Source organism: Eulemur rufifrons, chromosome 2 (genome assembly GCF_041146395.1).
Source record: "Eulemur rufifrons isolate Redbay chromosome 2, OSU_ERuf_1, whole genome shotgun sequence".
NCBI classification, from domain to species: Eukaryota; Metazoa; Chordata; class Mammalia; order Primates; family Lemuridae; genus Eulemur; species Eulemur rufifrons.
In genome coordinates, this window is record NC_090984.1 from 51,689,609 (window position 1) to 51,714,557 (window position 24,949).

Here is a 24,949-nt window from a genome sequence, read left to right on the forward strand (position 1 = left end):
GATGGTCATTCGAAACTTTTAAGGCATTTGGCACCCCACACCCCACCTCCCAAAACCAAAAGCCTGGGCATATGCCCCATGGAATAGGATTGCTGGAATTTACCTCATATTTATAATCCTGTAATCTTCTTGGGTGGGAAGGAGAGAATGGGAAGCCACTGGAGTTATTCCCAAATATGACTGTGCATTCAGGGTCTGGATGCTTTTGTGAAGTCATGAGTGAAAAATGTAAAAAGCAAATACGACATATGGGGCAATATTCACAAACCCTAATTTTTTGCATAGCCCCTTTTTAAAAGAAAATTCCTCCCTTTGTTTGTTTTTCATGATCATTTTGTGGGATGGGCTCTTGGCTCTAGTTCAAGCACGTTGCAGGGGAATGGTGGACAGGGATTGTGGTTAGCTAGGTTATCCTGAAAGACAACAAAGAAATCAAATACCCACCTTGGCAACGGCCCAGACGTCTTCCAGTGGGTGCTGGTCTGCTGTAAGCACAAAAGGCCCACGCACAGGGGCTTGAACATGTGGTTAGGCCTATTTACTTTTCAGCACAGGAGGAAATTAGAAACAGAAGTCTGGATTGCCCCTGAGAGGCAATTTTGAGTTAATTAATCAAGGGAGGGGATCTGACGGCAGCAAGAGTCAGTTTTGCACTTTGGGCTTGCAAACAGGGCTCAGGTGATCTCAGTAATGTGAATGTCGTGTGGCTCCCGAGGGAGCTGTCGGCCATCTCAGCGCACCTGGTCGCAAGGCTGTAGCATGCAGACCTCCTTACCTGTCTTCGTGTTGTGCTGTCAGTGGGGGTTGGGACATGTGTGGCAAAGATAGCTGTATAGTGACAACGATACTAAGACGGAAATACACATATATTAATTACGATGACAGCAGTTGGGGTAATGGTAAAATGATAAAAAGGTGTAAAGACTGAGACTGTGAAATGAGGTAAAAATATCTACACTGAGAGATAAATCTTAATCTTTCTACGAGTTGTCAAGTTCACTAGAGATAGAGGTCATGTCTTAGCTTGGAGCCACAAGTGCCTAGCACACTGAAAGCATCAATAAATGAATGAAAAACCCTTCTAATTAATTCATCTCCTTATCCTTGAACTCTTCTTTCACAGAGGTGTGCCTTAGGGTATTCATAAATATCATAAAGATCTCTGTGAGAGAATATTTCATAACCAGCTCAGTAACTTCTATTCCCAACTCTTTATTCTTAAAGAAAGTATTTTGTTGCATTCTGAGCTAGATCCTACCTGCTGTTATTTAAAACCTTTGGTTTGTTCTGTCCTTCATGAAACTGGATACCATCATCTTCCATATACAATGCTCTCCTTAACAAGTGAATGGTCCAAGTAAGCCACGTCTGTCCTCAAACGGTGAGAAGACCAGCCAGACATAAGAGTCACAAAACTACATGAATGATATACACGAGTGTGCACACACAGTGTGTTCTAGAGAAGCAACAACAAAAAACATTTACATGGCTATGTGCATATTTTCTTTTGTGGATGCTCTCCCTCCAAATATGTATTTTTTCTTGTAACTTTTTAATTAAAAAATGTCAAACTTAAAAGGAATTCCTATATACCCTTCCTTTACCCAGGTCACCATTTCATTTTTCTCTCTCTCACTCTCAGTCTCTCTCTCTTTTCCTTTGTCTCTGTCTCTTTCTCTGCATGTGTTTCTCAACCTTTTTTTTTTCATTATTACTCTACAAAGAAGACATTTTAGATATTTTTTCCTAATTATTTACCTCATGAAAATTTAAGACCACAGATATACTGTGTATCTGTTTATGTAATGGGGCCCCTTGGAGAGCCACAAACCACTGTAATATCTAAGACCAAGAACCAATGTTCATCCTCTCATTTTTCTGTATCACTTGAGAATAAATTGGAGACATTATGTACATTTTCCCTAAATATTGCAGTATTTATTTCCTAAGAACAAGGGATGCTTCTTCCATAACCAAGATATAAATATCAAAATCTGGACATTGAACATGGATACAATAGTATCTAATCCACAGTGTACATTCAAATTTTGTCAATTGTCCCAATAATGCCCTTTATAGCTATCTTTTCTCAGCCCAGGATTACAGATGGCACTCAGTTGTTACGTCTCTTTAGTCTCTTTATCATGGAACATTGCCTCAATCTTTCTTGATTTTGACATTTTCAAAGAGTACAGGCTATTTTGTAGAACGTCTCTCAACTTAGGTTTGTCTGACATTTTGTCTGGATTAGATTCAGATTATACATTTTTGGCAAAGATGCCATAAAAATGATGTTATGTCTTTCCTAGTACATCAAGAGACACATGATGTCAGTGTGCCCCATTCCTGGTGATGTTAACTTTGACCCTGTGCTTTAGGTGGCATCTGCCAGTTTTCTCCACTGTAAAGTTACTATTTTCTCCTTGTAATTCATAAGTAATTTGTGGGGAAATACTTTGATGCTGTCTAAATATCTTATTTCCTCATAAACTTTCCCTGTTAGTTTTAGCATCTGTTAATGATCTTTTAGCCCTGCTACTCCTTCTATAGTTTTTCAGTGGAATTCTATAAGGAAGAGCTTTCTCTTCACCCCCACTCATCTATTTTATTTATTTATTTATATCAGTATTGACTTATGAATTCTAATCTTATTCGTTAAGTCGTAATCCATTACTATGATCATTTATTTTGGTGCTCAAATTGTACCAAATGTGGCCAGTGGGGGCCCCTTCATGTTGGCTCCCATGTCCTCTGCGTGTGGATTTTCAACAGTACCTGGTCTTCCCGGGACCTGAGACAGCTCTTCAACTTAGGTCCCACTTTGTTGAATTCCAGCACGGTGGGGGGCAAGAGAAAGGGGGCACTGAATCTATGTTCAGTAGACTGGGGTGTGCCATGGGTAGGAAGGTGACCTTCAACATTTAAGCCTCATTTGTGAAATGTGGCTAATAATACTATCCTGACTTACTGACAAAACTGGGCTGTTTGGGGGTGTCAAAATATTGCATAAGAAATGGCAGAGAAGCTGTAAAACTTAATCTCATATAAGATTTATTATTATTGTTATTAAATTATGCTTTTGTGGTGATAATGACACAAGCCTTGTTATAGCAACAAAATATTAATACTTTGGGTGATAAAATTGACAATGGCCCAGAAACAGGAATACTTTTGATAAATGCTGAGCATCTGAATGTTGGAATAACGTCTTTTAGATCAATTCCATTTTCTAGAGCAGCGATCCCCAACCTTTTTGTCAGCAGGGACCGGTTTCATGGAAGACAATTTTTCCATGGACTGGGAGTGGGGAGCAATGGTTTGGGGATGATTCAAGACGTTACATTTATTGTGCAGTCAAACCTCTATGCTAATGATAATCTGTATTTGCAGCCGCTCCCCAGTGCTACTAGCATCACCACCTCTGCTCCACCTCAGATCATCAGGCATTAGATTCTCATAAGGAGCGTGAACCTAGATCCCTCACATGTGCAGTTTACAGTAAGGTTTGTGCTCCTAGGAGAATCTAATGCTGCCGCAGATCTGACAGGAGGCGTAGCTTATGCGGTGATGAGAGTGATGGGGAGCAGCTGTCAATACAGATGAAGCTTCACTCACTCACCTGCTGCTCACCTCCTGCTGTGCAGCCTGGTTCCCAGTCTGTGGCCTGGGAGTTGGAGACTGCAGTTCTAGAGGACTTCATATATGCTATTTTTAATACGAAACTTTCTTTCTAGTTAGAATACCATTCCTTCAATGAAATCTCAAAGCACAAGGCATGGAATAGTCTTTATGGAGTATTATTCCCATAGTTAGTAGATCCTTGCCCTTCATTTAAACATTGGCACTTGCCCCATGTGCAATTCGCTGGGAAGGTATTCACACACACACACTCAAAGATCAGTCTTGTTTATCCTGAAATGTCTGGAAGCCCCAAGAGACTGCAGTGCAGATGGGGCTGCTCAAAAGAGGCACTTTCCTGAGAGGAGAATCATTTTTATTGGTTCCTTTTTTGTTGTTGTTCTCAGGGTAGTTCTTACTCCAGAGCCTTGGAAAACCTCTGGAATTTGTGCATCTCTGGGGAATAGACATTTGTTTCTTCAAACTTAAGCTTCTTCTTAAAGAGTCTTGGGCTAACTTACCATCCGATGAGTAACACTGTCTTGTACTTGGGTGCACGCATTTACATAGTTACCAGGGAAAAGGAAATAGGTTTGACAAGTGATAGATCACAACCAGAAATCTTCCCCTTCATAGGGGTTTTGGGAGGCCTAGAATTTATTTCCTATCATCTGAGGTAAGCTTGGGGTCCTGGAAAAACCTGAAAACTCAAGGGCAAATGTCCCTTGCTATAGCCTGGGCTTGTTGGCTGCAAGTCAGAGAGGCCTGAACAGTAGTTGGGTGAGGTCCCTCATTTACAGAATGTGTGTAAGCCCAGTATTACTCTGACAAACACTTTCGAAACTATGAGATGCTAGAGAATTAGAAAGTAGGGAAAAAAAAACAAGCAATACGCCCATCCCAGAAAGTTTCTTCTTCCCTGGTCTATCTGTGCCTCACTGGTGCCAAGTGCTAGCTTACCTGGTTAGAGTGACAAGGGGACTGTGGTTGGACTTCCGAGTCTTAATGGCCATAATAAATGAGTGCTTAGTGTCTCTGTAGGACCTTTGAGGGATTCCAAGATGTGTTAGACATGGTCCCATCTCTCAAGGCGCTTTCATTCTAGTCTCTTACTTTCCCACAGCCTCCGTTTGACTGGGGCTGACCTAGACCATTTTAGTCTTTGGATCTTTGAGCCCGTGGAATAAGTTCCTGAGGATAGAAAATTTTCTGCCAGCCTCTTGTGCATGCCTTAAGAAAACATTTCTATTCTCTTGTTTTCTCCATGTGTTGACTATTATTCAGGATTAGGACTGTAAGAAATGGTCTATGGCAAATTAGAGAAAGAAAGACTTGAATCTCCAAATGAATTGCTCTCTCCATTACTCAGAGGTATTATGTGGATATAGTAGATTGAAAAACAATAGCCACAATATTTTTCAGCTCCTCCCACCATAGCCGAAGTCTGTTTCCCCACTTCCAGAATTTGGATTGGCGTGTGATTTGCGTCGCCCCATGGGACTGCAGCAACTTGGCGCATGCAGAGACTTGTAAAGGGCTTGCACATTGGACCTTCCTCTCTTGCTGCTGTTGGAGCCCTGTCACTGCCACCACGTGAACAAGCCGGGGCTGGCCTGCTGAATGGGAGAGAGATGCGGTGTAGTCCCCCTCACCCAGCCGGCCAAGCCCCAGAGGCAGAGACACTTGGCTGACTGGCGGCTGACTGCAAAGGCATGGATTATGGGAGCTGAGACTAGCTGAAGAACTGCTCAGTTGATCCCAGCTTGAATTGCCAACTCATAAGAATGGTGTGCTGAGTAGGTGATTGGGGCTTTAAGCCACTCGTTTTAAAAAACTTTTTATTTTGTCTCAAGAAGCTGAAAATGTAATATGGAGTCCCATGTATACCTCACTCAGCTTCCCCCAATGGTGGCATCTTATAGAGCTGAAGGATAATATCCAAAGAAGAAAATTGACATAGGTATATTACTGTTAACTAGACTTTAGGCCTCATTCAATTTCCACCATATTTTTAATCTGCATTTATTTGTGTGTGTGTGCGTAGTTCTGTTTAATCCCACATATAGATTCATGTGACCACCACCATCTCCGTACAAAAAAATTTCTTTGTGCTGCTTCTTTGTATTTGGACCTACCTCACCGTACTTTTGTCTTTGCCCCGTGGCAACCACTAATTCATTTTCAGTTTTAGTCTACTTTTTGTTCCAGCACGATTTATTGGAAAGACTAGCCAGTCTCTGTTGAATTGCTTTTGCACCGATGTAAAAACAAAATCAATCAGTGTCTATTTCTGGTTTTTCTATTTTGTTCCCCATTCACATATATGTCTGTTATTTCACCAATAGCACATTGCACTGATTACTGTAGCTATTAATAAGTCTTACTTTTAAGATAGTGATTCCTTGCGTTTAATTTTTTTTTTAATTTTCAAAATTGATTTAGCCATTCTGGTTTCTTTTCCTTCCCAAATATATTTTAGAATAAGCCTTTCAATCCTTCCAAAAACTCTTGCTGAGACTTTGATAGGAATTGCATTACAGCTATAGAAAAATTGGGGGTACCTCTTTGCTATGTTGAGGTACCCAATCATGAACATAGTATATCTTTTCATTTATTTAGATCTTTGATTTCTTTTATTAGCATTTTATAACTTACAATTTATAGGGTCTGCACATGTTTTGTTAGATAAGCTACTAATTTTTATGATTCTTTTCATGTAAAAATCAATAACAGATATTGGGGCCTTGATACGATTAGAAGAGGTAAACACTGCTCAGCTCTATGGGTCAATATGCCCTAATCTCATAGTGAGTAAATTAGAGAGAACAATGAAAACAGTTGTAAATCACATGGTGGGTGGTGGGTGGAGGTGGAGGGGGTAAATTAGTGTGGCCTGCCCCCCTTTCCTGAAAGCCCAAACATGAAAGACTCTCAAGGCTTACACCAGGCTTCCAGGAAAAAGGTATGACTTTGCTTCTATGATTAACACTAGCCTAGAACTTAAAAACCAGAAATTTAGATATACCCTGTATATAATCTATATATTAAAGATTGTCTTTAGATTTCAAGATGGCAAAATGAGCATATACATAATCTCCTTGGGTCTTAACAGAGAAGAATGATTAAAAAAACAAACTTATGTTTAATTTCTTTTTGTAAACATGGTCATACTCAAAAATGATGATTCTGGAACTAACAAAAACCTATAGTGGTGAACAGAGGCGGAAGGCAATTGGCTCATAGATAACATATGTGTGTGTATATGAGGGATGTCTGGAAAGTATCTAGCCATGTAACTGTTCTTGTTATATTAACAGTGGCTGGATACTTTCTGGACAGCCCTTGTATTTGTATGTACATGGGACATATATATATATATATATACACACACATATATAGTATATATTATATATGCATATGTATATATACAAACACGTATATGCACACATATGCACACAAATAGTGGAGACTAAGCTTCACAAATCATTTGGTGATGAAGGCATTTCTCATTCCACAAAAGGTAGAACACCTGAGCTGGACTTCCCAGATAAAGCTCAGATCAGCATTAACAGCTTCCAATAGTAAATCAAGCATGAAAAAGCCCACTAATTATCCATCATTGGAGCCTGATTGCTTATGGTTCTGGGACAGAGAGGAGACACCTACACAAGAATGGGAGCCAGGCCCTGCTGCATACAGCCATGGCCCTCAATGTGGCGCTACCAGTGGTGGCTGAGAATATGAGACTATATCTTGGCTTGGTGATACAGCGTAAGGTAACCTGGAGTGTCAGCGTAAGGTAACCAGCCCTAAAACCACTTGATGGGGAGGGGAGTCTACCAGAAGAATAACCTCGAAACAAGATAAGCTTTCAAACAAAAATTACAAAACACATAAGGAAATTTTCTATCATGAGATAGTAAACATACCCAAGAATCTATAGAATCCACATGTGAGGAAATAATGGTACAATATAAAAATATGTTAAAACAAGTACTCTGGAATCATCACATAAGTAAAAAAAGGAATGAGAGCAAAGGATTATTACTCAAGAATAGACAGGTATTAAAATCTAGAAAGCTTAGAAGTAAAAAGTGCAGTCATTGAAATAGAAATTTTAAGTGATAAGGTTAACTGTAGACTAGACATCTGGACCAAGACTAGGGTGAGGCAGGGGTGCACCCAGGGTGAAAAATGTAAGGAAGTGCTTGCTGTCGGTGCCAACACTGGACTTGTACAAGCCCAAGAGCAAGTGGTTTTTTAAATTGTACACCCTGGACACCTCACCTGCCTTACTCTTATCCCAGCTCTGGTAGATGTGGCTGAAGAGAAAATTATGAATTAGAAGATAAAACTGAAGAAATGACCAGGAAGGCAGATAAGAGGCTTAAAATATGAAAAGAGCAGTTGAGACACATGGAGGAAAGCTCTATATGTCTTGAGTCCCAGAAGTAGAGGAAAAAAAAGAATAAATAAGAAGAAATATTAAAAGAGATAACATGAAAAGTTTCCAGAATTAAAGAAAGATATTTATCCTTTGATTGAAAAAAGTTCTTCATAAATGAGATTGTAAATGATTCATTATTCATTGCTGAAAATATGAAGGGCCCAAAACCCTGACAGTCCCGTGACTCTGGCCAGTTTAATTGAGTTGGGTAAATTTTATTTAATCTCAGGGCATTGGCCCAGTAATGAGAATTGTGTATGATGTGGAGATTATGTCCTCAGTTTTACTTGTCTGGCCGGTAGTCCACAACTGGTTTCCAGTTCTCAGCCACTTCCAAGCAGCAGTGGCTCTACAGGGACTCGACTGTCTCTTCACTCTCCGAGAGGAGTGGAAAGCTTTTGTTTGCAGCTGTTTGGAGTTAGGCTGGATGCATGCTAGAAAGCACTGCAGCAACAGGTCTTTCCTACTTGCTACTGCACGGGAAATGTTTTCAGGCCCCCATGCCTCTGCTCTTGGAATCAGCTTCATTTGGCAAGGGGAATGTGTTTTGCTTATCAGACTGCAATACTAACAGCACAAATCTTTCAGTAGAGAGAATACGCTTCAGTCCTTGAAGCTGTTTGCTTTTCTTTGCTCCTTATCACAACTAAATATGTAGCTACAGGCAGGAAGCCTGACCATTTTGGCCCAGTCAATGCACACTTAACCAAAGAGATGGGTCATTGCTTATTTCTGTGCTTTCTTTAGCCCTTGGGCCAATTTAGGACTAGAAATGGGTGCAAAGTTTAGTTCCCCATTTTAATGGGCTTTTTATCACGGGGGGGGGTGGTGGGCATAGAGTAAACAGAGGCTCAAGTCATGAAGAAGTTTGGGGCAGGTGGAAATCTTCAGTGTATAGGAGAGCGCAAATTTTGGAAAAACAATTTGAGTTAGCTCTGCAAGGCTCTTTGTTTATTTCAAGGTAATTAAAATGTTTTGGGTTTGAAGGAAAAAAATATGCTTTGGGAATTACTCATTTGGTGTTTTTAAATTAGGGGTTTGGCATCTCTTTCCACGAGTGAGTAATTTCTTTTACAGTGAGTGTCTGTGTACAGATAACACACCAATCAAAATACTGCAGAGCCTACAGTCCAAACTTGCCTGGGAAGACCTGCAGAATGTTACACTGTGAACGTGGCTCAGCTGATACTAAGTCAAACATCTTACTGGAAGTTTTAGGAGCTAAATTAGGACACTGAAGAACTGGATCAACACGTATGTGTGTGTGTGTATGTGTGTGTGCGTTGTGTGTGTGTGTTTGCATGAGAGAAAAACAGAAACAGAGAGACACAAAGTGACATAGAAACAGAGGAATGAAAAACAGAGACAAAGAGATAGGGAGACCAAAAGATCAAGAAACAGAGACAAAAACAGATTACTCTTGAGAGTTCAGTCAAAAATCAGAAAACTGAACTAAGTAAGAGAAAAATTGCCTGGTTATCATCAAAGCACAAATACAAGACATAAAATAAAGATCATTCACCGTGTGCCAGGTATATTAAAGAATGTGAAACATATACAAAGGGGTGACCCCTGTTCTAGGCAAGAGAAGTGAGGTGTGGATGGAAGTAAGGTTGTAGTTGTGTACCATGATAGCACAGGACCATGAGGCACCTTTTCCAGGTACAACTTGAGAATTTACTTACGAAGTCTGGGTGCTCAGTGTGTGTGGGTTCAGTGAGTATCGCCTCGATGCAGTGCTGTGGTCTGAGGAGCCTCAAATAATTTAGAGATAAACATCTATTTAAATATTCATCTCCCTAACTCATCCCATCTCAAATAGAAAATAGATGTATGCCAACTAAGGAATAGATTCATTTTGGACTCAATTAATACAACAATTAGGATATTACCTCAGGATAAAGCTTTTACATTTCATGAGTTGCTTTCTTATCAACAGGATACTTAATAGTATCCTGTTACGTTTTTAAGACAAGTCTGGGGAGGTATTATCATTTTGCAACAAAGAAACTGAAACTGAAGCATAGAGATGTAACATTACTTGCCCAAAGCCACAGAGCTATTACAGAAAATGGCCAAGAAGGGCTTGAGTCCAAGTTCAATATTCTCCCACTGTGCCACGTGTCTGATTGCCTTCCCTATGACATGCTATTTGTGGTTCTGCATTTTGTTCGATTTCTGTCACAACTTTGTTAACAAAAAAATTTGCTAGAGGCCAGGTTTGCAGAAATTTACCATGTCCAAATTCTTTGCTGGAAGTTAATGGAAATCCATATTTTTTTTTTCTGTTACAACTTTTGCCAATATGAATGCATTTTGGAGGAATTTTCTCAGTTTTATAGGCTGAAGAAGTAAATTCTAAAGTTTGATGACTTTATGTGTTAAAAATCTTTGCTATATGAATTATATAAATTTAATGTATTTTAGGGAGGCTTCTTCTGAGTTCCATTTAAGATAGTTTCTTGTTAGTTTCATTAGAATTGGTTTGACTTCCTGTCAAACTTCATCCAGCCAGGCGCAGAATGACCAGTCCCTAACCAGACACAGAGCGGCCAGGCTGGGTTTGGCTAGCCTGGCGTATTGGTGCAGTTAGAGGGAACATGGCTCAGAACAGAATGTGAGAAGGACGTGCCACGTGACTCCACTTCAAGAAGGTTAGTTTGGGGATTAGAAAGAGCCTCATTCCAGGCTGCTGGGCTGCTGGGTCAGGGACACCAGGAACCATGTCTTATTCATCTGTTTATACCTAGAATCTCCCATAGGGTCTGGCATGTGAGAGAGCATGCAATGAAAATTTTAAATTAAATCAAACTTATGCTTTATGACAATTGCAAAGAGTGGGATGGATGAGAGAACGTGGCTGCAGTCTCCTTCAACCATGGGTAAACAGTGTCTAGAATGATCAGTTGCCTCCAGCCCCAAACACTTTGGCTGTAGCATCCCTGAAAAGCTGTTCAGCTTCTTAGTTCCCAGATAGTAACAATGCAGAGAGGATTGGAAGGGTGTTAATAACAGGAAACCAGGTTTGCCAGATGCCCAATTTTTACCCACGGAGCAGGTCAGCAAGGAAATCAGGGGGCAAAATGAATGCTTGTGCCCTTTTCCTCACCTCTGACAGATCAATGTCTGGGAGCCTCCTTGCCTGCCTCCCCTGCTGGACTTGGGTACTCAAAGATGGACTTTTTTGTAGCCCCTGCCAGGTTTTACTTTCTGCCTTTTGGCTCCAGTTATGTCATTGATGGACTTGGATTCAGCCCTTAGGTTGGAAAGAACATGGACTTTCTCTGACGCTAGGAGAAGAGAGGAGACAGTGGATGCTTCTCGGAGGAGGTGGGAAGGGGGAGGCCATCATTCTTCAACTGCTCCCTTTTTCTCATTGGTAAAGCTGCTACTGCTGGGTGCAGAGTCACTGCCCTTTGAGCAGAAAGGAAATGGGAGGCATTGCAGGCAATAGGACAGTGGGGACAGGTTTGAGAAGATGGGGATTAGCCTGGAGTGAGGGAATGAGCCTGAGGGGTACAGAGAAGGGAGAAGTAGGGGTAAGTGGACAAACTGGCCAGATGACGAAGGTCCGTGAAAGCTAAGCAGAGATGGAGAGGTTTGATGGAACAAGCTATAGGGAGACGGTGATCGTTTTTGAGAATTTATGAAACAGATTTTCTTGGAAGCTATCACATTTCACAAGCTGATGTAGGCTCTGGGGATACAATGGTAGGGGAGATTAATGTGAGCCTTCCCTTGAAGAGCATGCAGTTTAGAGAGGGTGCAGGTAAGCAACAGGCAATTACAATGGGGTGCCGACATGAAAATGATATGTTAAAATTAATCTAAGGAAACAAATGGGCTAGAAATATTAGAAATCAGAATCATGGAGGCCTGATACGAAGCTTTTGCCATAACTGAGTACATGTTATGAAGACCTTGAGTGTGTAGTGGTCAGAATGAGGAATGTACAGAAAGCAGGTGAATTTCTAAGGATGGATAGTACCTGCAAGGTGGTTTTGCACTAGTTGGCATTTGGTATAATATTTGAATGAGTGAAAGCAGAATTTGTGACTAGATTTCTAAGAAGATGGTGAAAATAGCTACATGGTTTTGAATTTGGGTGACAGAGATAATGGAGACATTGACGACAGAACAAAGAAGCTGGGGAGAGAGGAAGGAAGGTGAGAGGAAGGGAAGGGAAGGTGCTAAATGATCTGAATGTGTCCTCCAAATTCACATGTTGAAACTTAATTGCCAATGTGATAGTACTACGAGGTAGAGCCTTTAGAAGGTGATTAGAATGGAATTAGTGACCTTATAAAAAAGGCTGAACGGAGTGCCCTTCTTGCACTTCCCAGCCTCCAGAACTGTAAGAAATTTCTGTTGTTTATAAATTACGCAGTCTGAGGTAGTTTATTATACAATGGATTAAGACAGAAGGGAAAGTAAGAGGTTTAATTTGGCTTAAGAAGACATGTTGAGTTTAAAATTGATGGCGAAACATCCAGAGGAAATGTCTAGTTTGTAGTTAGAGATGAAAGCAAGCGAGCAAAGAAAGAACCCTTGGAAAGAAGTATTGGAGACTGCATGTTAGGACAGGCTTGGAGACATTTGGACTAATCAGTCAAGTAATAATGATGGAATACATCAGATTGAGTTCTCTGAGAAAGAAAAATAAAACCATAAAAAGGAGCAGAGAGTTAAGGATCACAACTTAGAAATTTCTCACACTTTTCTTCCAATGATTGGGGTCTAGACTCGGTCTTGCTGCCTGACTCCTCGGCCCCATGTGTCTGGGGTGAGGTCTTCCCCTGTCTCCTCCCCCCTGATGTCTTCCAGTGTTGCCTACTCTATGCTGGGGCTTCAGTGCTCGACCAGGTTTACCCACAAGAGGCTAAAGCTCAGCTAGTGTTTTCTAGCCTCTTGTTCCCAGCAGCTGGACCCAATCCCAGCATCACTTAACTAGAATTAGGATCCTAACTTAAATTAGATTAAAATCCTCTCCCCACAAATGGCTTCGGAGCTTACCAATTCCAGAAACCTGCATTTCATCACTGCCTAGAGATTTCTGCTGTTGTTCTTTTCTCACCAGACCAGCTGGACTGGATCCAGATGCCGGGACCCACAGATGTGATCTGCCTGCCTTGCTGCACACTGTCCCCTGCCCCATTTATGTGAATGTCCCCAACTCTGTCCTGTCCTGTCTTTACCACTGCCTCTTTCCCCCCGTCCCCCGACTAAAGTGCTGGCATATCTCCAGGGCTGGGGCAAAATGGGGAATACACAATTCTTGCCATGACCTTCCTCTGGTCCAGCAGAGAAAGGAGTCTTAACCAGGATGACGTGAATCTGTCTGGATGATTTTATTTTCTCCTTCTCCTCTTCTCCTTCTCCTTCTCCTATCTCCATCTCCATCTCCTCCCCCTCCCCCTCCCCCTCCCCCTCCCCCTCCCCCTCCCCCCTCCCCCCTCCCCCTCCCCCCTCCTCCTCCTCCTCCTCCTCCTCCTCCTCCTCCTCCTCCTCCTCCTCCTCCTCCTCCTCCTCCTCCTCCTCCTCCTCCTCCTCCTTCTCCTGTAGTCATCTCAGCAGGTTTTGAGAAGAGCTGGCTTTCTATGATGTCCCCACACAGCCTGGAAGCCTTTGCAAAATTTTGCCCATTTCTTTTCACTCAATTATCATCTCAAAATACCTGAGTGCTTGTCACAAATGATATGACAATCTAATTTAGAAGCTTAACAATTCTAAAGAAGTCAGCTTTTCAGAATGGAAACAAGGGAGATCATCATGGAAACAATAGACTATTATGTTTTAGATTTTCTGAAAAAGAAGATGTAATATAATTTTTTATTAGTTGTGACTTTTTCTGAAAGTTCCAGCCATTAATAGTCAGTAAAGTAACCTGAAACTGTAATAGGAAATCTCATTTGCCAATTTTATTTACAGAAAACTATTTTTGAGTAATATGTGCTTATGAACCAAAATTCAAAAGGAATATAAAGGTATACAACAAAATGTAAGACTTTTCACATTGTATCCTCTAGTTTCCTAGTTCTTGGTCTCACTGTTCTTACCACTTATGTAATTCTTCCAGAGATGGTCTATGTGTGCATGTACACACACACAAACACATAAGTACATATCATCCTTTTTTCCTTCAAATAGTAGTATATGACATAATATCCTGTACTTTTTTCTTACTTTCCAGTGTATCAGAGGCTAGCCCCAGTAAGTTTACAGAGTGCTGCATTATTAGTTTTAAAAGCTACAGAGCATTCTATTATTTGAATATGTATAATTTATTTAACCAATTATTAATATTAATAAATTAAAATGTATTTATTAACTATCATTTATGTTGTTTCCAATCGAGGCTATTAAAATAATGTTGCAATTAATATTTTTGTACTCATTAAGATCACCAAGGGAAAATAAAAATAGTGTACCTATGCAAGGGTAACCATAAGATAAATTGAGAGAAGTGTACTGTCTGGGTACAGAGGTGAGGGTGTTTAAACTTTTATGGATACCGTTAAATTGCTCTCCATTTCTATTCATTCCATCAGTTCCTACTGATATATGAAATGTCTGTTCCTTTTCACTATTGGCTCATTTTACAACAGAAGAGGCTTGAGAACAAAGTTGCTGTCTAAAGTCAACTTAGCAGAATAAATATTGATATTGTCAAACTGCAGAATATTTCCATTTAAAAAAATGTTAGACATGTGACCTAAGGCCATACAGTCCTCCCTCGGTGTCCACGGAGGATTGGTTCCAAGATTCCCTTGCAGATACCAAAATCCATGGATGCTCAAGTCCCTGATATAAAATGGTGGAGTATTTGTGTATAACCTACGCACATCCTCCCTTAGACTTTAAATTATCTCCGGATTATTTATAATACCGAATACAATGTAAATGTTATGTAAATAGTTGTTATGCTGTATCGTGTTTTAAGCTTGTATTTTTATTGTTGTATTATTTTTTATTTCACTTTTTCTAAGTATTTGGGATCTGCAGTTAGTTGAATCCATGGCTGTGGAACCCGCAGATTTGGAGGGCTAACTGCAATTAGCTCTAGGCATAATGAATGGAATGAATAACTCTCCATATGATGATGTGAGAGGCTTTGAAGACCTATTTGGTGATTTTTTTCTTAATGTTTTATTGATGTTGTCTACTAATATTGTCTAATAAATACTTTATGGTTTTCAATTAATGAAATCCACTTAACCTATGTTATCTCATATTATCCTCACAAAATTCCCCTGAAATAGGGCCTTGCATTTCTATTTTTTTGTCCAGATCAAGCACCTGAGGCTTAAATGTTAATTGTTTTATTGGAAGTCACCAGACCTAGAACTCAGCAATTCTTTCTCCTGTGTCCCTGCTTTATGCCCCTTCCCCTGCTCCCTTTTATTCTTGGAACCAGACCTGCCTGAGGCATGCAAAAGGGGATAAAATATTCTTTCATAGTTCTTTTCTTCATCCTTTCCTTTAAGTTATGACTTTAAAAGATTATATTTTAGGGTATACTTTTCTTAATGCAAAGAGTGCCCTAAAAAGTTGAAAGTAAATACAAATTTTATGAATTAAAAAAAATGTATGGAGGTGGCTCGTTTTTCTAAACAAGGAATCTATTAAACCCTTTCAGAAAGAAATATTTTGCAAAGAAAAATAAAACTCTTTATCTTATCTGTAATATAAGTCTGACTTATATATGTTTGCTTAAAATGTTTTTCTTTGCGCATTTTCTAATGTTCTCAATATGATCCTTAGAAAACAATAAGTACTTAGTAAATATTGCCTGACTCCCTAGATTATTTTATGGTTAGTTATTCTCTATTCTTTTGCGCTTACATATAGTTGGCTTTTGGGTCTATATAATACTTTAATAAAAATCTGTCATTCAACTTAACATAATGATTGATAATCATCATATTGAATGACCAGAATGAAATTCCTACCATTTGCTATGAAAAAAGGGATTTATTAATTGCTAAGTTTTGTTGGCTACCAGAAGGCTGATCTGGTATCATTTGTAATGCTATTTGTTTTCTTGTTTTTTATTTTTTTCAGAATAGATGTGGATTTTACCATTTGTTTTTCAAGACATCTTGTAGTCTGTGTGTACCATGTCATGCAATAAAAATGAATAATAGTATGAAAACACCACATGTATGTGTTTAAAAAGTTTTGGGTTTCTTCAAATTACTTTATACTTTAGTGTTATGAAAACATATTGACACTAGAATTCTTTCAAACAAGAATTTCCTTCTTAATGGGGAGGAAGGATAATGGAAATTGAAAACAAATGTTGCTTAGGCATTTTACAACATTGTAGAATTTCCACTCAGCTGCACGTTGAATTCCTGACCAGTTCGACTCAAGAGTTAGTTAGTGATTCTTCATTTTAAGAGGAAAGAAATTAGAATAGCTGCATGTGAGAAGCTCTTTGTTACGGTCTAGGCATCTGCTAAATTGTCACAATCATCTTAATCCACCTTGGCTGAATTACTATTTTGTTTGAGTTCAGTGGATTCCCGTTATTGAAAAAAGAGGCAATGAAAGCCCCGAAATTCAGAAAAAGATTTAACCGAAGCCCCTGGGGAGAAGGGGAAAGTATGGACAATACAAGGTGATTTAGAAAAGAGTGTCAGCTGTAGAGATTTGGCCCCTCACATTGTGACCTTTGACAATAGACTTGAATGTGTTTTCTCACGGAAAAATTCAGAGTTGTTTGTGTCACCAGCGACCCACCTATTTAGTGAACATTGTGTTTTAGAGCAGGCCTTGGCACACTTTTCCTGTAAAGGACTAGATAGTAAATATTTTAGGCTTGTTGTCCTGTTGCAACTCTGAAAGTGGCATTCAACTCTGAGAGACAACATGTCAACGAAGGAACGCGTCTGAGTCCAGTACACATTTACTTACACATTAGGGAGTGAGCTGATTTGGCCCCCAGGCTGTAGTTTGTCAACTCTTGTTGTAGAGGATGGGTAGGTAAATTTTCATTCACTTATTTGTTATTAATTTATTCATGAATTCAACAACTGTTTATTGGGCACTTATTAATCGCCAGGTCTGTAAATAACTGCAGTCTAAACTTCACTTTGCTTTAACAGAAAACAGCGAAGCATACTTATGAAATTAAGGATGGCAGCAATACCTGAAATAATTAATTTTTCATAAATCTAAGTAAGTGGTAAAAACCCGTATATTAGCCTGCATTTATACTGAATTGAGTTTTTTGGCTTTAAGCATAAAATAATTCTATAGATAGAATACCCTCAGTCTATATTGGAGGTCTGCTTTCGTATAGTGGAGAAGAATTAAACACTGTGCATAATTTACATAACTCAGGGTTATGTATACTGGTTAAAGGAGTTAATAGACGTGATAATATTACATAAGATAATTTACAGTAACATAGAATGTTAAATTTTAAGTCTATTCACACATTAATATTAAGAACAAAGCATGCTCACACATACACATTAAATAATATACACGTGAGGCTTTAAAGCAAAGCTGGTGGATATGTTACTAAGTTACATTTTTAAGGGTGTCCCAGGTTCTTGATATTGGTATTATCTCAGACACCTTATTCTCTTATGGATCAATGTGTCTCCTCTCAAAGATAAGGTGTGGGTGGAAAATAACAGTAAGGAATAAGTTTCTAAGTAAGAGGGTTAGATCACAAACGTCACAGAGTAAAAAAAGTGAAACCCTTGTCAAACTTTTTCATGACCACAGCAGACCTTGATATCAAAATTCTACAAATATACTAAACAAATCTCACAGGCTAACCCCTCTCATGGTCATAAATGTAAAAATACTAAACAAAATATTGCAGAATGAATCCAGTGACATTTGAAAATAATTTATATTATGAACTATTTGAGTTTATTTTAGGAATGCAAGGTTGGTTTACCATCAAAAAAATTAATGTAAGTTACTGCACAGGCATGCATGGCAAAGAAGAAAAACCATATGATCTTATTAATGGATGCAGAAAATATTTGATAAAATTCAAAACGTATTCATGGCTAAATTTAAAAAAGACTCTCAGCATTTAAAAAAATCTATGGGAAAAATTAATTTTGAAATATTAACAGATACCTTGCCAGACATTGGGAATGAAACAGTGACATCAATTATCAGCACTTCGATTCAACATTATAGTAGAAGTCACCAGTACAATAAGGTGAGAAAAAATAAATGTAAGGGATAAGGATTGGGAAAGAAAAATAAATTGTTATACGTGTATGTAGAGAATTTAAAAAATCTACAGATAAATTATTAAAATGAAAAAGTGACTTTAGCAAGGTCACTGAATACAAGGTGAATATACAAAAATTAATTGTATTTCTATGGATCTGCAACAAACAGCTGGAGTTTGAAATATAAAATAATTAAAAGAGCATCAAAAACAGTAAATATTGGGAACTAATGTAATAAAAGAAATGCAAAACCTCTAACTATAATATTAAAGTACTTAATGAGAGAAATTAAAGACCTAAGTAAATGGGAGGAAATACTATGCACGTTAATTGAAAAACTCAATCACTTATGTATTTCTTCAATCATATATTCCTTCCTTGAAGGTGAAGGGAAGAAGGAAATATTTTAACAAAATAGACAGGGGTGAGGAAAGATGTCACATGCTTTATCTGTGCAGTTTGAATAGCCTCAGTTCAATTGTAACATTTATAGAATACTCACTAAGCATTGGACACTTGGAATTTAGAGATGAATGAGATACAGTCCATACCTTTTGAGAGCCTCAAGAAATATGTGTGTGTGTGTGTGCGCGCGCGTGTGTGTATGTGTGTATAGGGAGGGTAGCCACTACATTCAAATTCAGTGTCATAATACAATGGGATTAGTGAGTCAAAATAGAATGTATACCATGCTATGGAAGCACAATGACAGCACAGCACATGACCACTTGAAGGGGTCTGGGAGAAGATGATAAAGTAGTGACATTTGCTCTGGATTTTAATGGATGAATCAGAATTTCCCAAGAGGGCAGCATGTGTGTATAGGTGTGTGTGTTTATATGTAGGGGTTTGACCAGGAGAGGAGGGAGTGGGAATGCCAGGCAGAGAGATTTACACGGGAAAGGGAGCAGGATACTGAATGTTTCTTACTCCTTCAGGGAATGTATCTGTGTTTCTAAAGCATAAGGCTCAGGGTAGTAAAATGGCATGGATGGAACTGGAGGACATTATGTCAGTGAAATAAGCAAAGCACAGAAAAACACACTCACATGTTCTCACTCATATATGGGAGCTAAATATTAAAACAATTGATCTCATGGAGACAGAGAGTAGAATGATGGTTTCCAGGAGCTGGGAAAGGTAGCAGGGAGAGGGTACAAAGTGGGGATGGTTAATGGGTGCAAAAATATAGTTAGATAAAATGAACAAGATCTAGTATTTGATAGCACAACAGGGTGACTATAGTCAACAATAAATTAGTGTATATTTTAAAAGAATTGGAATGTTCCTAATACAAAGAAATGATACATTCTTGAGGTGACAGATACCCCAATTACTTTGATTTGATTATTATACACTGTATGCCTGTATCAGAACATTATATGTACCCTATAAATATATACAACTGTTATATACCCATGATAATTAAAAATAAAAAAGTAAACATAAAACAGCTTCAGATGAGTTAGGAAGATTAGGACCCATCATGAAGGGCCTTCAGCCTTGTTGGTTGACTTTTCTATCTGTGGGCTACTTTTCAAATGGGAGCGTGCTTAAGAATTACCCTAAAATGTGTTTAACGTACAGAGTCCAAGGCCGCACCCGCAGAAATTCTGATTTGGTAGATCTGGAGGCTCAGAAAAATTGACCTTGATGGCTGTGAAACAGCGGCTCGGGAGCTACCCTTTCAGGCAGTTTTCCAAGCGGGTATTTTATAAATAACCCTCGCAAGGGTGCGGAGGACGAGTTAGAGGATGGGAGGAAAGGGGTGCAGGGGGATCTGAGGCAAGGAGGAAAAGGAAGGAATGATTGCAAAGCTTCAAGGGAGAGGTGACTTTAATGAGTCACTTCTCACTGTGTCCCTGTGGGTCTGGTGGCTCCCTTTGTGGGGAGCACCTGAGGGTGGGAAGCTCACTCATTGAGTGCTTTATGGCCGTCACCACCCAGCATGGGGCTCTGGGGCTCCTCTGCTGGTGCTTCTGAGTGGATGAAGGCTGTGACTTGCCCACTGCAACCTTTCTGGGGCATATTTGTTTTGTTTTCCAGGATTTTTCAGCTCCTTGTTTCTCTTTTGCCATTTTGGATTTGGTGATACCACTTTCCAGGTGACAGTGCCCCTTAGGTGTCCCTGACCCCTTGCCAAGCTAAGTCTGATCTGTCCTGGCCTGTTCTTCCCTGATTAATTTCTCTCTCTCTTTCTCTCTCTCCATATATATATATATATATATATATACACATATATACACACACACACATACATGCAAATATATGTATCTCAAAGCTTTTCTGCAAATGTTCTCCTGCAGTGAAATTAGTCAACCAGTGAGTGCTTCTAGGCACTGATAAATCAATTAGTGCTGAAGTAACAATGTGTTCTAACTAGTTTCCTACTGGGCAAGGTGTGAAGATGCTATAAGGATGGAAGAATGAACAAATCTGAAGGCTAAAATTATGGTGACTGTTCACCATGCATCCTCAGTGTCTGGTTCCATGCCTGGCTTATAGGTGTTCGAAGAACAGTTGAAGAATTTGTGATTAAATATATGAATGAATGAAGGAATACGAGGGCAGACAGGCAGGCAGGCAGGCAGGCCTTTGAGCGTGTAGAGTGTCCTCCCAGGAAACCAACAGAAAAGCCTGCTCCAAACGCAGCGAGAGGATTAATTTCCGCATCGGGGCTACCAGTGCCCCCAGCCCTTGGAAGCTGATATAACTCCTGCTAGCCAGGTAGAACCCAAAGCCAGAGCAGAGAGCATTCATTCCAGTCTGCTCCCTGGACATACACACCCTCTCGACTTTTGGAAATGACAACCTGTATTTGAGGCTGGACATTACTTAATTTATGGAGATTTGCTGGGTTGGATTTCAGATGTTTCCTGGGATTTTGTAGTCCAACATATGTTCTTTGGATTTAAAGGCAAAATAATGAAGTTATAATGCAGGACAAAGCTCTGCCTCTGGAGAAGATATATCCATAGGATCCCTCAGTAAGTGCTGGAGAATGCAGGGGCTAGCACACGGACTCTTGGCAAAGCCAGCCTGGCCCCCGTGCATAGATGAGCTGCCAGGGAGACCCAGGTAGGATCTCAGCATCCACAGACCCCAGCTAACACAGGAGGAGGTAGAAAACCCCCTGGGCCTCTTCTCTGCATTCTCTGTGGCAAATTCAGAAAAGGGATTAAATAAGAGTTTCTTCCTCTTCTTCCTGCTCCCTAATTTAGACATCGATATGGTAAAACAATCATTTGAAATGAAAGACCCTTAATGAATATTTAACTTTCTCTATTTTGCCACAAATTATTTTAACATCCCTTGGAGTCTCTACCTCCCTCCTTATTTTAAGAACTTTCACATTTTAACGTCAAAACAACTCCAAGAAGTAGGAACAGTTTGCCCATAGAGCCTGGCTCTGGGAAGCTAACCTATTTTGCAGTCAGACTCCTGTGGTTGGGTATTTCGGGTCAGTTTTAAGGCACTTTGTCTTGCATCAGCATGGGGTTTGGTTTTCATTTCAGAGCATGTCTACAGTTTCATATAGATTTAACGGTACTGATCTTTTGTATGACTTTGCTTTTCTTTTGCAAGTTACTTGTCCTCTCTTGGTTCCTGCTCGAAATCCTGATTTTTTTCCTTGACCTATGTGAACCTCAATTTCTCCATCTATAAAATGTAGATAATATTGCTACAGTCCTGGTGAACTTGCTTTGAGGATTAAATTAAATGAATATATTTAAAGCACTTAACTCAATGCCTGGCACACATAAGCCACTCAGTAAAGCTGACTGTCAACTTTGTCTATTTCTCCATAATAGAGATGCTGAGCCGAATGCAGTCTTAAATACAGAAAATGACTGATTTTTCCTGAAGAAAAAAATTATGTAAGGTTGTATTGTGTGCCCTCCAAGCTTACGCCACATTGTATTATACTTAGTTGCAAAAATTATGTGTGTGACTCTTTTCTACATCCCGTTATTTCCTTCTGAGAAGATGGCATCTTACTGAGCTCTGAAGACCAAGTGTGTATCATGGAGCCAACAACATGTTCACAATATAACAATTATTGGGTTACAGGCAAAAGTGGAGGAAAGACAAAGACCTGGGCTGTGGATTCCTTGGCTAGTTAACTCTCTCGAGTATTGATATCCTCATCATAAAATGGACAACATTTTACCTAAGTTGTTCTGAACACTAAAGAGGCAATAAATGGCAATGTTTAGTCAGGCACTTGGCTCTGAGAGTATGTGCCAAATACATGACAGTTTATTAAGGGAGGCGTGGATAGCATATTATTTTTTAACCACTATGTTCTTTTCTCTCCACTGTATAACCACATTATTTTCATTAGTATGAGAAATCTGTCAGAGCCACGTCCAATGGGAGGGAACCATTTCTTCCCAAGATGAGATATCAGAGCCTTAAGGAACACACTGCACATATAGGACCTCGAGGGTCCTTGGTGATGACAGTGAAGTATCTGCCGCCAGCCTCCCACTCTAGGCCCAGCCATTCTCCAGGTAGCCATCAGTGTGGTCTTTTCAAAATGTTGATCTAATAATGCCACCCCAATGTTTTGAACTGTGTAATAACATCCCATTGTTCTTAAGATAAATAGAACTTTAAGGGCCCACGTTATCTGGTCCTATATACCCTCTTCCTTTCTCTCAAATTACTTTCTGTTCTCCTCTCTCCTCTTTCACCACATCTCTCTTCTTTCAGTTCTCACTGCCACAGGACATTTGCACATTTTTCCTTCTGTTCAGATTGCTCTTTTATTTCCTCATTGACTTGTTAACTCCCAGTCATCCTCCAGATCTTAGCCTGAAGCTTGCTTCCTTGGGAAGCCTTCCTTGATCAATCTGACATGGTCAAACCTAATGCTGTATGCTCTCCCTGCAATGAATTCCTTTCTTTGTAGTATTCTTCACAGCCACAGTTTGATATTTGATCATTTTTATCCCCATTGAGACCTTCCATTTGCTTGTGTGATTATTTGATTAGTATCTGTCTCCTGTTTTGTGCTGTGGGGCCCATGAGGTAAAGGACCTCCTTGCACTTTGTACACTATCATATCAAGCTGGTTGACACTGGTATGGCCCTGCCAGTTATTAAACTGCTGACACAATCCCATATCAGTAGGCAAATAACTGATCCCTGCAGCCCCCAAGTGCCCCTTCTGCCACCCCAGCTGCCCCGGCCGCTCACCTGAAAGCCCTGGCCCTCCCCACCATACAGCAACAAAAGAAGCAACACCTGGCACAGTGGGGCCCTTCCAAACCCTGCTCCGGCAGCCTGGCGTGTGCCCGTGCCATGCCCAAGCCTTACCCCTTCTGGACTATTTGGAATATCACACAGTAAATGCTTGATAAACATTTATTCAAAGAAGCAGATGGTCACTGAAGGGAGACACGGATGTGGCTTCAGAGTGGGGCTTGGCTTGCCCTGCAGCGTGTCTCAGGTTGCAGCCCTGATCCTGTATTCCCAAGAGTACTGGGAGCTTTCTCACCAGAGGCCTTTCTGCTGACCGTGTGCACCGTCCCCAGGATGGCTGGGATTTGAGGCCCGGGATCCAAACTGGAAAATGTGGCAACTGGGAAAAAGCAAGGAAATGAGGGAAAAACAACAACAACAAAAACAGACAAAAACAACAACAATAAAACGACCCCCAACAAGTTTAGATTCTTTCCTGCTCTGAAGCTCTGAACGTCTGCTCCGTGATGGACGAATTGACAGGAACAGGAGAAACGTAACTGGCAGGTGTTCACTCAGAGGTTCCTGCCTTCTAGCTCCACCTTAGGCCAGCCCTTTTCTTCTCCTGTATAAAATAATTAAACACTGAGACAGATTAACACATTTCTTGCTTTCGTGGGTCAGAACACAGGGCAAACCCCGAGCCCTCAATGCTCAGGCCGGTGGTGGTGGTGGAAGAGAGGGCTGGGAAAGCGTGCTAATTACGAAGGTGAAGACAGAGGCAGGGGAGGAGCTGGGCTGTGCCTCAAAGGAATCTCTATGTCACGTTCCGTGGGGGCAAAGAACTTTCCCCGGAGACCTGCCAGCCCAGCATGGCCTTCCGGAATGCTGCAGGGACAGGGCTTGCATTAAGGTCAGCCGCCAGCTCTCAGGGCTTTGCTGATGGTTGACCAGCATGGGGAGAAGCAGTTGGAAGACACAGGAAGGTAGAAGAAGCTTTCAAAAGTCAATAACAGCATCTGTGCAAAGCAGCACGCCATCAGGTCAAACCTTACTGGAATTTTATTTATTCATTCGTTATTTTAAGTGAGGATAAAAAGGTGAATGACATATGATTCTTGCTCGTAAGGACATTTTGATTTGGGAGAGAAGATAAAAATACACAGAAATAACTATAATATCAGGTAGAATAAGGAGGTGCTCGGGGAGTTTAGAGAAAAGAGATTTCTTTCTGCAGGTCAGACACATTTTCACGGGAACATACCTTTTGTGGTTTGAAGGGCGTGGAGCACATGCGAAGATGGAGAACAGACTAATGTGACAGGTGCTCAGCAGAGGTGTGATCTCAGCTTTGATAGTGCTGTGCTGGGTGGTTCTGAGAGAGAAGTGAGGAAGATGTAGGGCAAGGGGGACATTTACCTTCACTGGGGCCACAGTGATTGGAGCAATGGGAAGGTGGTGGCTGGAGGGAGAATTGCCATGCACGGGCTCT